The sequence below is a fragment of the Lissotriton helveticus genome, chromosome 8, assembly GCF_964261635.1.
Source record: "Lissotriton helveticus chromosome 8, aLisHel1.1, whole genome shotgun sequence".
Lineage (NCBI taxonomy): Eukaryota > Metazoa > Chordata > Amphibia > Caudata > Salamandridae > Lissotriton > Lissotriton helveticus.
In genome coordinates this window covers 347,332,818-347,346,793 of record NC_136069.1, presented here as the reverse complement: position 1 = coordinate 347,346,793, position 13,976 = coordinate 347,332,818, and the positions used below count along the sequence as shown (strand labels likewise).

At 41.1% G+C, this 13,976-nt stretch overlaps 1 protein-coding gene across 1 annotated transcript in view; it reads right to left on the bottom strand.

Moving 5' to 3' along the window:
* The window catches only part of MTUS2 (microtubule associated scaffold protein 2), a 1,701,731-nt gene that overhangs the window by 1,207,402 nt on the left and 480,353 nt on the right, over positions 1-13,976 (bottom strand). The window lies entirely within an intron of this gene.

Sequence of the window (13,976 nt, the reverse complement as noted above, 5' to 3'; positions counted from 1 at the left end):
TCTTATACCTTGGTGTGTGGCCCCAAATCGACTAAAACCAGAAATGTTGCTGTAAGAGGCAAAATAATTCATAAGCTGAACAACTTCACTTACTTAGGGAACCTATTCAATAACCAATTAATTAGGAACCTCTTATAACAGCAAGGGTGCAACACACAAGTAGGGCCGTGGAGGGGACACTTGGTATTGCATGCAAACTAGGTCACAAGCCCGTGAGAGAGCTAGTTACCATTTACAAAGCTAAATGTATGTCTGTGGCAACTTACGGGGCAGGGGTATGGGGCCACCACAAAAACCACCAACTACAAGGTTTGGAAAATAAATTTATTGAAAGGTTATTGATGACTCCGAATAGCTCCCCTACACTCTTTTGTCATCAAGAACTGGGGTTAGAGTTCATAGAGGACCGTAAAAGTAGCGCCCCTTTGCTCTTGTGGGCAAAAATTTGGATGGTTGATGAATTAATGTTCTCGAAGGAAGTAATCAAAGATTGTACTAATCTGGACAGTGCCTTAACAATCCCATGGTTCCGATTTGTAAGAGACAAATTCCAAGATATAGGACTGGGGCACTTCAATGACAACCCTGAAAGTATTCCCGCGAAATGTATCATCAAACAGGCACATCACTCCAGGGCCATTATGTGCTACTCAAAACACGAGGAGATGGGCCTCTCATGTTTACCCCCTGGCCCGCAGCAATTTTATCTAACCTTCACTACTAATGCACAGACCAGATTTCTTTTAACCAGATTTTTGCTTATGCACTTTGCACTTTCTAGTGGCATTCCTGCGTCAAATAGGGTGAGCGATAAGCTCACGCCTTGCCAGTCTGATAGTTCGGCAAACCAGAGCACTATGCACTTCATCTTATTCTGCCCCCTATAAAGAGGCGAGGAAAAAATGTTCGACCCCACTTTAAAGAGTAATCCGCCCCTGTACATACATTGATGGTTTTAACTTTCTGCACATTTTGGCCACCTCTGTTATTTGCACTGCAGTATCCAATTATATTAAAGTTACTATGGCTATCAGAAAGCATTATGAGCTTTAGAGACTGAACAAGAACGTGGGAATTGCTCATTGTCCATATGTACCCTGTTTGGATTTTTTTACGATCTTTGTAATACTATGCTGCCCTAAACTTTTTCAACTTATGTACTGAAATAATAAACTACGGAATTTTATGAATTTTCTTTTTTATTCTATTTCCTGTGATGTTTTACAAAGGTGTTACAATTTTTTTTAAACTATAACGTTTTTACTTTTCAAAACTTTTATGGTTTGTGGAACCAAAATAAAGTTATTCTCGACTCGTCTTGACTTGACATATGCGTCAAGTAAAAGTGACTCAAATAACCGAATCTCGAAAAGGTCAGACTAATGGCTTCTTTAATAGCAGGCCAGTTTACGGACTTCCTGTCATTTTCCACTTCAAATATTTTTGGAACATGAGGGAAATGGTAGTTAAACTCTATCAAACCACATTGGTAGAAGCTAAACTAATGATCACACTTATAGGGTGAATAGATTTCTAGTCCAGTGCCATTTTTGGGCCTCTGTTCTGGTAGCATGATATTTTTCCCCCAGATCAAATACAAGCCTTTGTTTTGAGAGAAAGAGGGTATGGCGAGCCCAGAACCCCAATGACTATGCTGATGTACCCAAAAAAAAGGGAAGGGGGGACAAGGATCTAAATAAAGGTCCAGTGACTCGTGCTCCTCAAAAACTAGACTTATATCCCACGAGAGTCACTGCTCCTATAAAATAGAAGTAGGGATAGGTGTACCACTAACTTTTCTTCGTTTGGCTACGTTCTTCATAATGCTATATCTCTAAAGTCCACAAATGGAATCACTTACTGTAATATAACAGTAGATGATAAGATATCACAGCACTTGGTTCAACAATGGGGGACACAGGCCTGTTTTAAGTTACCCTATCAGGAGGACTTGTATGTATTGACTCTTCCTTTCTCTTTTTTTGTCGTTCCAGAATTCTAGTCCCTCATTCTAGTGACAATAGATTGATTGTTACAGGCCACTACACTTTCCTAGCACTCACAACACTTTCTTGTTGGTCCTGAAGAAGCGCGTGGGATCTCCTCCTGAGACCAATCATTGCACGAAACATGTTGACCTCCAACCATGCCCTCTATGTCTAGCTACAGAGGGCCATAATCCCCCTCAAGCAGCAAAACCTTCAGGTTTTTTACCGATGGCAGAGGGGCCTCTTTTTCAATAAATCCACTAGCTACCGCTCCATTCATCTTTTAACCTCATGTTAGGACACCACTGCCACTCACACCGTCACGGACCCTTACGGCTTTATTTTAAAAAGATCTCTGACAAAGTAACCCTTCGAGGGACCTATAGGGCATTGCAGCACCGGCCCAACAAGCATTGCCCAATGCTGAAGCATTACATCCTTTGGGGTGTGTGAGGGCAACAAGATCAGGACACACCATCCCCAACCATTACAGTATCAGAACAACCGCAGTCCTACTCCTTACTTCTCTACTATATGCACAGTGACTCTTGTGGGTTATAAATATATGCTGATGTACCCGCACTTGTAGTCGTACTAGGGAGGCAGGCATTTGGGTATCAATCCGCCTACTACATTCTCTCACCGACACCCTAAGAAAGAAGGAGTACGGGCTGGATTTAGCAAATCTGTCATGCCATGTCTTTCCTTTGCGGAACTTGTTTTATGACTTAGGAACATGGTATTACAATTTTGGAAAGGGTACAACGCTAGATGGGTCTGAGACTGGTTTCCACCCATTTACAGATCTTCAGATTTCGTTTCAATTACCCTGGGATTTCTGATGGCTATCCATGAGTAAATGTGAACTAGAACTCTAGATACATTACCTTTCTTTACAGAACCTTATATTTGAAAGAGAACTTAGGTGCCACCCTTGTACAGTTCATTCAACATTAACAGCTTCACTAAAAGATAAGTATATTAGACCTAAGTAATCCTAAATCAGAGGTTTTAAAATACTTAGCCCTTTACACAAGACAAAGATCTTACAGTTTATCAATATATACCATATCACACATTCACAATATCGCTGAGCATCAAAATAAACCCAGCAAATGATCTGGATCAAGTAAATATAATACCTGACATGCGTGTTGTTGACTATGTTACTCTGGAAATACATAATACAGAATTGTACTACCATTGTGAAAAACAACAAATAGGACAAAAATGCTTTGTGCTAGGGGATTTTGAAAGATGGCAACATTCTTCTGCCACACTAAACTTTTGCTGTAAGGGTGGGGGGTGGGAGTGTCTTAGAGAAATCACCAGTGTCCTACCACATCTAACTATAACATCCAATTTAAAGCAGGCACTGTATCCACAGGAAGCCCAGAGATAGGCACCTGGAAGGACAAAAGCAGGGTCCTTCAGTAACCCCGACTGGGGTTACACAAAAAAAGTCTTGGAATCCTGTGCACTCCCTATCAGGTGTGCCCGAGTGTCACATGTGGCGCAATAGACCTGTCAAGCAGGATCTGGCATTTGTTGTGAACAGGATGCCCACAGATCCCACTATGAATATTCTGTAGCCTTCAGAGGCGTCATAGCTTCCTATTCAGGTCAGCCTGTTTGCACCTGAGAGGCATTTCATACCTATTCCTGGGTTTCAGTACAGTTGGAGAGCTGGCAAAGGCATATGCCAATTAGCCTTCTGGCAGTTTATGTAGGTAAAGGGTAACTTTCTAAATGTTACTTTTCCTTAATATTTATTAAAATCCATTTAATTTGATTTTTAATAACTATTAAACATTGTGGTTTAATTACTTTTCCAGCTTAATTCTTTCCTGAGATAGCAGTATTTGTATTTCAATGTATACTCTGATTTTCTACATAGATCAGCTAGGCCTAACACAGTAAAAATAGGTTTTTCACTGAATTAAAGTTAGTATTTCAAAAGCCAAAATGTGAGGAGAAATACAATTGATCATAACGATGTACACACACCAGTCTCACTCAGTACATTTCCAAAAGTACTTATAAGAGCAGAAACACAAAGAATCCAACAAAGTGTGCACACCAGGTACTCAGTATATTTTTCGCCAAATGTGTGCTGTCCTCTGTGCTGACTAGGTCCTGTGCCAGACGTGGTTGTCACTGATGCCCCTGCACAGTGTGATGTACCGGACATGCAGATTTACATACAAGCTCTGGCACCCATAATGCACAGTGGTTGAATGACACACTGGCAGGACACCGTGTTGGAAAAGCTCAATCATAAGGATAGCCATTCCGCTCTTTTGCCGAAGATGACGTCCACTAGGTGAGGGAAGAAGAACCACAAGTTTGACATCTTTCCTCTGATGCAAATCTCTGTACTCCAACTGCCAGTCTTCCCGCTGACACTCCAGGTGAGTTGCAAAACACCACTCCAGGTGACCACAACAACAAGCACTGGTAAATACATTAGTATTCGTCTATGTGCAATAATAATAAGCATTTTTTGTAAGTTGCAGCTTGCTGAGTAGATGTACAATATAAGTTACAGAAAGTCTGTTAAAGGGTTATGACTTGTTTATATACAAAAAGGCAATATATTGTGTTGTATAGTGGTATAGTGTGTGTGAGCAATAGCAACATTTTGAAAAATGAAATGAAAGAGGGAAATAATAGAATTAATTGATGTAATAGCAATATTATTTGTTTAGAGGCGTTCTGACAATTTTGGGCCCAGTGCCACTGTACCTGCTGCACAATTCAAATCATGCCCCTAGTGCCTACAAGATAACTGCATTTGTGACTGCATGTTTAGAAGTAAAATATAGCAATATTTGCTGCTTTAAGGAGTTCCTAGAGTTTTGAGTCCCGATGTCACTGCAGCTACTGCACCATTCAAATAACGACCCTAGTGCCTGCAAGGTAACTGCACTTGTGACTGATTATTTTGTAGTTAAATATAGCAATGTTTGGTGTTTAGAGGAGTTGTGACAACTTTTGGCTCTACTGCCACTGCACCTGCAGCATCATTGAAATCAAGGCCCTCGTGCCTGCTAGATAATTGCACATGTTTAGTATTAAACTTTAGCAATATTCAGCATTTAGCGGGGTCCCAGGAGCTTTTGGCCCCGGTGCCACTGCACCTGCTGCACCATCCAAATCAAGCATCTTTTAACTGCAAGATAACTGCAATTGTGTCTGCCTGTATAGTACTAAAATATAGCAATATTAGGTGTTTAGAGGAGTTCTGACAACTTTTGGCCCCGGTGCCACTGCACCTGCTGCACCATTCAAAACATGACTCTTTTGTCTGCAAGGTAACTGCACTTGTGACTGTCTGTTTACTAGTAAAATATAGCAATAATAGGTGTTTAGTGGGGGTGCCTAGAGCTTTTGGTCCTGGTGCGCTGCACCTGCTGCACCATTCAAATCATGACTCTATTGCTTACTAGATAAATGCACTTATGACTGTCTTGTTTAGTAGTAACATTTAGCAATTGCCTGGATTTAGTGGGGTTCCTACGACTTTTGGGCCTATTGCCAATGCCCTGCTGAACCATTTCAATCAATTCCCTTTTAACTGCAAGATCACTGCAATTGTGACTGCCTGTTTAGTAGTCATAGATAGCAATATCATGTGTTTATGTCATGTGTTTAAAGGAGTTTTGACAACTTTTGGGCCTGGTTGCGACTGCACCTGCTGCACAATTCAAATCATGACCCTGTTGTCTGCAAGGTAACTGCACTTGTGGTTGCCAGTTTTGGAATAAAAGATAGCAATATTTGGTGTTTAGTGGGGTGCCTGGAGCTTTTGATCCCAGTGCCACTGCACCTGCTGCACTATTGAGATCACAAGCCTAGTGCTTTCTAGATAACTGCACTTATAACTGCCTGTTTAGTAGTAATATATAGCAATATTTGGTGTTTAGTGGAGTTATGACAACTTTTGGCCCCAGTGCCACGGCACCTGCTGCACTATTTAAATCAAAGCCCCTTTCAACTGCAAGGTAACTGCACTTGTGCATGCCTGCTTAGTTGTAAAATATAGCAATATTTGGTGTTTTGAGGAGTTCTGACAACTTTTTCCCCAGTGCTACTGCACCTGCTGCACCATTCAAATCTAGTGGCGGCTCGCTTAGGGCCTGCTGCGGGGCAGTGAGGAGGGGCAGGGTGTGGGGATATACGACGGAACGGAGGGAAATAATTATTACGTTCCTCCGTTCCGTCGTATGTCTGAGTTTACTACCCCCGCCCTGCCCCTCCCCCGCCTCACCGACCCGCAGCACACCCTATGCGAGCCACCAATGTTCCAATCATGACCCTGTTGTCTACAAGGTAACTGCACTTGTGGGTGCCTGTTTACTAGTAATATATAGCATAGCTCTTATCTATTAACTACATTTTTAATGCAGAATGTTTATTACAACATTTAGAATTTGATCATAAAGACCAAATAGATACTGAGGCACGAATAGGAAATGCCACAACTGTTCTAAGGCTAAATCTGCCTTAAACAACTTAGTAATAAAAATAAATCATTCCAGCATACTGTTAGAAACTCTGTGCCTTTTCCGCGAGAAGAGATCTTATTTTGACAGTGAATGGAACTTAAACAGTGTGAATAGGTTAAGGAGAAGTATTGTAAATCTGTGCAGCCAGTGGAAATTAACAAATAAAAAAAGTACCACACAAAAGCGAATGAACACAGTAATTTGGCCAAGGGGAACTGATAAAAGCCCCCTTTTAAGGTATATTAAATACAAGAGACTTCACAAGCACAGCGCAAGTGCTGTTCTGGCGAAACCTAAAAATGCTAGTGCGGCGGAGGCAGGAAGGATAACCAGTAATGCGCCAAGCACGAAGAGCAAAGACATGCTGGCTCACTGTGCATTAAGTTCGGTGTCTACTTCCAAACACTTGCCCCCACATGGAAAATCCTGGTGTGGGTGTGATAACTTTATGACGGTGTCCTTCATCCATTAACTTTTAGGGCTGATCCATGGCTGATTTCCAGATTATCCATATGGGACAAATTTCGATATAATGAATATGAAGGAACTAAGTCGTTTACATGGAAAGTAGTTTCCTGAAAATATAGCATGGGCCGGACCCCAATGGGAGAACGCTGGACATCCTTCCTTTATGTGGAGTTAGCTATCTCAAGGGCCCAGATTGAACATTAATCAGTGCACACATTCTTTCTTAAGTGTGCTGATGTTGGGATATGACGTCTGTTAGAAAAGGGGTTGTTTACACAAGTCTTTAGTTTTGGTGTCAGAAACATTACTGGAAAGTTTAAAAATGAAATGTAACTAACAATACACCTACATTTTCTTGAACTGTTTGGCTGTACTCTAGATATACATTCTATTTGAAATACATTCGCAGACATTAACTGATTTCTACTATATATTCGAAATATCTAAAGTACATCAAGTTATTCAATGAGGTCACCGCGATTACTTTACAAGGGTACTGCACTGAAAAGGTACCAGTAAAGGTCATACAATCAAAATTAATACAAAATAATTATTAGTGACTATGTCACTTTGGTTCTTACTGCCGTGGACCTGTTCTCTATTCTGGAATAACTCAGTACAGTCTAAATTCACATTTTTCTACACATTGCAACACTGACAGCCAATAAAATAATCTTAACTAGAGGATTAGCTCTTGACATTTTAGAAATGGAGGCTGAATGAGAACTGAGTGATATCTCCCACTGTAATGAAAACCAAATGCTTCAAATATATTTGCCCACTTTTATATAAGAAATAAGGCAACTTCAGAAAGTGCAGATGTGGCTACTGCAAAGGCACATGGGCGGTTATAAATGGTTTGTTTCAGGACCACGCATTGCTGGACAGCAGTGGGGCAGGAGGCGTTCGGAAACTTTATGAACATTGCAATAGTATTCTTTGTTGAGGACTCACGCATTCATTAGAGCTACGGCAGAGTGAAAAGAGAGACAGGTGAATTTCACAGACATTTAACAGCCTGTACATGGCAAAGGATGATTTTGATCTAATTTTTTTTGTTTTTGTGCAATTTTATATAGCGCAAACTCGACCCGAAGGTATTGGAGTGCTTTACATGAGAACCAGTTACGTTACACAAGGCCACATTTATTTTTGGTGGGCACAGGGAGATGAAGTGATTTGGCCAGAATCACAGGATGTTGAGCTGAGGCAGAGACTCGAACCTGGCTCCCCAGTTCCAAAGTCGGCAGCTCTATCGGGTCTATAAGACATGCCCAAGGTTATAGGCAATGGGGAAGGTTAAGTGGAGTCCCAAAGGAAAGAGTGTATTTCACAAAGGAAATTAATAACACAAATTGGAGTCGGGTTAAGAAACAGACATTGTGTCACAATCATTGCCGTCCACCTCTTGAAGCCCCCCGTTTTTATCTGGCTGACCTTTTAACTGAAACTCCTTTTCCCCAGAGTCTACTGTGCACAATCTCCATTTTTCACCTTCAACTGTAATTCTTCTTCCAATTTGCTCTGTTCCCACTTCCTACTCGCCATCTCTCCTTTCCTTCCTCTTTGCACCCCACAACTTTGTGCTTATAATACTTGCTTTTCCTCAGCTCTTTTAATCTATACGTTTCTGCTGATCTCAGCCTTTTATATTACCATCGCTGTCCTCCCCACTTTGGTTACTCGCACTAAACCTGCTCTTTTGAAGCCAATGACGGTCACTGCTTTTTGAACCTACATGTCAGCTGGTTCTCTGCAAGGATGTTAGGCATCTATATGTTGTTTCTCTCTACAGCACACTTACCCCTCTAGTTTAGTAGCATTCTTTAAAAATGCAACTATATAAATGAATGAATTGCCATATAGTAGAGTGGTAGAGACACGAAGTAAACGTTGTGTATGCCTCACGTGAGCCAGTAAGGGGAAAACAGGGAGTGGCATAGTTAAACTTTATTAAAGGCAGCAGGGAGGGTTGAGAAATATGTGGTGTGAGACTTTCGAAGAAGTAGAGCTGTCTCAATGGCATCCATTCCATAGAAGGCCATTAGAAGAAGGGCCATAGGTTATTGCTGGACAGGTAATGGTTAAATCGCTTAAAGGCCAGTTTTCTTTGATATTGTACAAGTCAAAAGGAAACTGACACCGATCTGCAGATGGTTTACCAAGTATAGAAGTGACCAAGATGGTTCTGCAGCATTTGAAATCAAGAAGGTTCATGTCATGGGTAGAGAGAGAGGTGTTACTTTTCTTGGCAAGAGGGTGACTGTGGGGGGTGGGAGGTTATGGTGATTTGGTAGATTGGGAAAGGACAAAGACGAAGGTCACAATCTGCAGACAAGAGAGAACAGATAAGAGGCATATACTTCGTCTATTCATCTCATTACCTCATCATGAAAGTTAGAAACGCTGGCACAAAATATTTATATATATATATATAACAACATGCTAGAATTTTATAAATAACATCAAAATATTTGTGTTTCACTCCCAGTTGATCAAACTGTTACCGTTTGCCACACTTGATTCAGTTATATACTGCCTAACCCCTTCTTTATTCTACCTAGCTGCCTGATAGTGAGAGGGCGTAATTTTCACACCTAAGTGAAAATAGCAGCCCTTGTCCCTCTATACCTCCAAGAAGACCTGATAGTAGGAATTTTCAACATTCAAGACACTCATGTAGAAGTTTTCTGCACCACTCACTTGTGTCAGCCCTACGACAAAGTCAAAGGCGCAGGGAAAAGTACGTTTACAACTGGGCCTTTCCCACTTCTTTAGTGTTCACAGGAAGATGACTTTGATTTTTCTTTAGTCTTTCCTCTAATCTTTGAATCTCTGCCCCAAGATCTCAGACCAGAGCCTAATCCAAGCAAACCCCTAAAGGACGTTGTAAGCGACCTCCCTAGACACTGTGCTCCCTTTTCACCTCTGGTGGACTTTTGTTGTTCTCCTCTGTATATTAGAGGGTATCCTTCCAATTTTCATCTCTTGTGCTCCCATTTTGTGCATTCTCTACATTAAGTTACAACAGCAGTATTTATATTTGGCATAAAGTACCCTCTGCCATACACTACAAGGATATTGCAAATCACAGTTCATAAAGATATAGAGGAAGGAGGCCGAAGGCAGAGTTCCTTTATTAGGTCATGAAATCTGAGATGATTTGAAATATCCTTTTAATGTGTGGCAGAGAGTATTTTATTCCTTATGATACAAGTTCACACCATTGTCATTTCCACAAGCTGCCTATATCCTTAGTGTCTTATTCTTTCTTGTTTACTGCAGACAGAAAAGAGGAATAAAAGCAGAATACGCAGTAAGAAATTAAACACATAAAAATAAGTTGGCATTTCTGCACGAAAATTAGAAGTATTTTAATGAAAGGTTAAAATCTGCTGTTGCTCAAATTGTATAAAAACAAGCAGAGATTCTATCCTTCCTGCAATGGCATGTAGTGTGAAAATGTTGCTATATATATATATATATATTTGCTAATCATTTTTTCTTTTTAGAAAAAGATTTTCGAAGAAGGGAAAACCGGTCCCCATTTTTCTTGTTTAACCGGCACCTGTAAGTATGCTACATGACCAGACTTTTACCGTTGTTGCTGGCTAACGCAACATTCACTGTGACGTCAGAAGTCAACTGTAACAACTTACTACAGTTAGCCAGCTGTGTCATATCTGTATTACAGGTGACTAGAGATGTCACATCTCAACAATAATAAGGAAAGTAGACTTCAGTCCCATGCTCACTGTGCCAGTGGACCAAAGCTAAGGCTGTCTGAAGAGCCCACTCAGCACTAAACTGGCCTTGGGTTGCTTGTGTCCTGGCTCCAGGAGGACCTGGCCTGTTCCTATTCGACCATAATCAAGATTGATTTGCATATGGCGGAGTCCAAAATGAGCTGGCATGGACTGCAAATATCAATGAACTGGGATGTGGACCGAGTAATCCCACCCATCACTTTTTTGTATACTTCAGCGATGTGCAGGGGTGGCTCCTCCGCTATTGCAGAGGAGTGTTGCCCCACTGTCTGCAGAGTCAAACAAAAAATAAAATTATCTTAATGCAGGTCATTTTCTTTTTCGTTCAGAGGCTGAGTCTTGGAGGTGTAACACAGCACTGCAACAGGGAAAGAGTGGTCGGCCCTGCTGCCAGTACGCATGAAGGTTTGGCCTGCTGTCTTAGGCCAGCCAAACCATCATGCGCACTGACATCTCTCCAACCAAGCTGTATTACTGGGTGGAGAGATCAGAAGGCACAGGCTATAAGCTCCAGATGGAGCGCATAACCAGTACACTCCGCCCAATCCCTTCTCTGCTCTCAAGTTGAGAGATGCGTCGAGATTGGTCACAGGGGAAGTTGGGAGATTTCCCCAGTGCACTGAGGAGACGCCCAGGGAGCAGTACGGCGAGAAGAAAACTGGTAGGTAAGTTTTATTTTTTTTTAATTATTTCAGCCCCCCTCGCGGTGCTACCCCCCTACACTGCCACCCCGGTGCTTCCACAGCCCCACGCTGTCCCACATCATTTGTCTCACACCAGTCGCTACTGGTGCTATGGATAGGGAGATTTGGCCAAACACTCTTCAGGCAACCTTTGTTTCTTGGTCAGTCTGGCATCTCACTTGCTGGTTGCAGCAGAGATGTTTTAAGATATGGGCAAAGTGGGCTCTGGCCCAGGGCCCCAACCTTTCAGGTGGTGCCCTGAAAGAGCCAGCTCTGTTCTGCACAGATTCTTGACTTTGAATAATTTTTAAACATATGGTTTTAAATACCATTTTCCTTTAATTTATTTTTAATGGGTGTGATTTGTGAGAATACATATAGACATTTTACAGGAAAAATGTGTTTATGTTTCATGCAACATCCATCAAAATGTTTCTTTTAGATAAAAAGGAAGCTCACATATGAGAAATAAGAGGGGTGATCATAGAGATTATTTACACTAATATTAGTGAGTTTCTGCTGTGTTACAATATTGGAAACACACGCCACTATTCCTTAATATTAGATGTAAACACATTTAGAATTTGTGCTATTGTGTTTGAGTACTTTCAGTGACCTGGCCAAAGAGGGGAGGAAAGGGCTAAAATTGGATCATAAATTCAAATCGGTTCTGAGCAGGGGCCCCAAAATACGAGTGACCCAGGGCCCCCAAAATCCTTAAGATGTCCATGGGTTGCAGCCTATGCAGGCCTCTGGTTTGGCTGTAGCCTATGACTCATCTGATCATGGGTTCATTTACATTTGTGGTATAGCGGTACCTGGTTTTGTAGAGATCAACAGAAAATGCTTCTGAAGGGTGATACACTGAAATGACCCCTTAGGAGATGATGTGCTTCATGCAGGCAGGTCTTCCCAATGCGCACACCTGCGTTAATGCCCATCACTCTGAGAAGATGTTAAAGGCATTCATTTTTTTTTTTTTTTTTCAAGCATCTCCCACAAGAGGAGCCCTTTTCATTGGCATGTTGCTACAGCGAGAAGTACAAAGTACAATCCGAGGAAATTGATTCAACTCTGCGCCGTGTAAAAGGCGCAGAGAATAATTGCAAAGGACAAGTTATGGATAATCGGTCTCTCAGGGAACTGGAAAACTTTTTCCCCTGGTCCAGATGCTTGTAACATCTCTGTGAGGGTTTTAATTGCTATTCCGATAACACGCGGCTATCTAATCAAGCCCAGGCTTTCACCGCCTCTCCACCCCATCGCTAATCCTTCTTGTTCTGACTGCAAGTCAAGCAGAATTACTCTGATATCACTGCCCGCGAGGGAGGTCGAACTCACTGACTTGAGGTAACATCGATTCCTTCAAGCACATATCGTCTTTGTTAATTAAAAAATCTGCCAGTGGGTTTCATTTTCTGCTGTAGTGGACGCAGACTATATTGGAGAGTGCACCGCCAATCAGCTCTATAGTAAGACAAGGCAGTCCAAGCTTCTTTGAAAATTAAATCTAAGTTCTTTACAATTATAATGACAATACAGTGTTCCATGGTATCTTTTATAACAAACCTGATCTACCGCTGCCTTCTCTTTAAGCAGAGATTCTTTCTCAATCACTGCACCTGTGCTGTAAGCCTCTTTCTTGAGTCATTTGTGTTCCCATCAGCCAGTGCTTAATTTGAGCCGGCGTTTTTCGGTGCTTGGCAATAGCACTTTATAGTCCAAACTCTGTATTTATTTCATAGTCATTTAGTTATACTGCAGATATGACACATAGCTATTATTTGTGCAATCAGTGGGTGTTCTTTGATGCATTCACTTAACTGTCACAATGACAAGTAATTACTGATTTACGTTTTTTTTATTGATTAAGAAGTGCATGCAGTTTGGATGCCTTACCCTGTATAGAAGACATAGTGCTATTCAGTAATCATCTATGGATGTCCATTAATTTTACTTTCTTGTTGTGATAACATGTTCAATTTACACATTTTTTGTTCACACTGTAAAGACGTGCACCCATATTCTTTTATAAACAATCAAGAAAAATACTGTGTCCTAGTCAAAAGTATACTCACAGTAAGGACCGGGGACCAATTGCAGCCCTCCTGATCTTTACAGTCGCCCACCCCTGGTCTGATGTTTACTTGACTTACCACTGACATTCAGAAAGGTTCTAAACAGACAAGTATTAATTTACACATTAACTGAAGTAAAAGGAAAATAAGGTGTCCTCCATCACTTCTCTGTAGAAACACCTTAAATTTAAAGATATTGTGAGAAAAAATAAAAAAAAATATGATAAAGACTTCAAAATGAAAAAATGTGTATTTCATTTACATGCGGAAGCTTTTCACCTTACTGCATCAGAGTATATCACTGCATTGAAAAGCCTCCATTAAAAGTGATAGTTCTCAAACATGTCTTGTAATCAAAGGAGAGAGTTAGGAACTAGAGTAGCTAGTTCGTTTCCCCTAGGGATTATGAAAAAACAAAAGAAACTAGCTACTGGGACAGTATACGTGTAGTATGTGTCTGCATAGAAAAAATAATTGTTTTTTT